We start from the raw sequence: 1,690 nt of genomic DNA on the forward strand, positions 1-1,690 counted from the left end.
AGATGATCATTCAAAAGTTTGCACACACCACTCTACGAGTGGATGGGAAAGTACTCACTTGAAAAATAAATGGCAGTTTAAAGAAGTGAGTGTCCACCAATTAAAATACAGTGCTCTTACAACAGAGAGCTGAGTTAATAAAGATTCCAAAAATCCTTTAATTGAAGGACACAAAGAAAAATCTTTAGCCTTGTATTATTATAATTATTTTTCAAAATGATGTTCATTGCATTGAATGCATTTTAATTTTTTCACTTTTATTAATTGTTTCAAAAAAGCTACTGTAATTTCTCAATTTCTAACTTGAAGAATTCACTTACATTTAATGTCAAAAATACAAACATACAATCCCATATATATAATTAATTTCCCACTTCCAGCTTACTGCTTATATAAACAGTATGCTGCTCAAACATTTAGTCTGATTAATCGCCACTGTGACAACCAGAAGCTCGATTTTCAGGGGTGAAAGTCTCCCCATAGCGGCACAGTCGAGTCCTTGTAGTACTGAAGGTGTTCTAAATTGGGAAAAGCCAAGCAGTGCCAATGTGAGGTTGAAGCTCTGCACTGGCCAGGGAACTCGTGTGCCGCCCCTGGGGGTCGGCATGGCACTGCACATCTGACAGCGGAAGCATGTGGCATGCGCGGGCCGTTATGGATAGAGCTGGGCGATGGGGGACTTCTCTCCGCCGCTCCCTGCTGTGATCACTGACGGCCTCATCCGTTACTCCAGCCATGCCCTAATAGATCTGCAATGCCTTTCATTCCAATTAAAAGGCCCGGACGCCCTATTTGTCAAAGAAAGAAAGGGACAACGAGAGAGGGGTGCTTAGCATTAGTTTTTGGAGTAATTGCCAGCCAAAATGTTGCAAATGGGAGAGAAAGGTTAGTACTGTAAAAATGGACTGCTGGTGATTATTTCTGGATTTTTTTTTCTTTTTTCTTTTTTTGTGGTTTGGCTTGGCTGAGCTTTTTTTATTATTATTATTCAGTGAGCTTGAGCTCATAATGTAATTTCACAGCAGTGCAATCACTGAGGTTTGTAAGTGTTTAATTCTAATTAAAGTGTGAGGAAATAGCTGGAAAACATTCACTGCAAAATATCTTGCACTCGGGGTGAAAGAGTTCATGTTCCCCAATTGAACTTCTGAGAGAAAATCTGTACAGCAGACATACTGCATAGTATCTGAGGAAAACAGATTCTGTGGGTGACCCTAACACGAGAGTGCCAATTTAACCATACACACATACAGTAAATGTCATTTATCATGTAAGTACTGAATTTCAGTTTAACCAAAATAATAGAACTATTTAAAGAACACAGAAAAGATGGATGACCGCACTAGCATAACTCATGCACATATATACATAGGAGAGGAGCAAAGTTTATTACTTTATTTTCCTTTTCTTTTTTGTTATGTGTGTTTCTGTTCATGTCGGTGTTGGGGGATTTTTTTTCTCTATGGTTTAATTCAACAATAGCATTTCCGATCAGGGTCTTGGGCATCTCAAGGGCATTCCTGGTGAAATCACTGGGACTCTGCACCATTTATCATTGCCTGACATGTGTCATGTTCCAGACTCCGGTGTGCAGAGGTTACAGCTGAAGACAGCTCCTTCTTTGTTGAGCAGCCCTCAAAGGCAACATCGCTTATTTATAAAAGAAATGTAAAAAAGGTAATGCAACAGC

At 39.4% G+C, this 1,690-nt stretch overlaps 1 long non-coding RNA gene across 1 annotated transcript in view; it reads right to left on the minus strand.

The window, feature by feature from the left end:
* Nucleotides 1-374: 374 nt before the first annotated feature.
* Nucleotides 375-1,690, minus strand: part of LOC113061605 (uncharacterized) — a 31,128-nt gene continuing 29,812 nt past the window's right edge. The window contains exon 4 of the long non-coding RNA XR_003278389.1: nt 375-788. This is a non-coding gene — a long non-coding RNA (uncharacterized LOC113061605). The remainder of the gene's footprint in view (nt 789-1,690) is intronic.

This window comes from Carassius auratus, chromosome 43, assembly GCF_003368295.1.
Source record: "Carassius auratus strain Wakin chromosome 43, ASM336829v1, whole genome shotgun sequence".
NCBI classification, from domain to species: domain Eukaryota; kingdom Metazoa; phylum Chordata; class Actinopteri; order Cypriniformes; family Cyprinidae; genus Carassius; species Carassius auratus.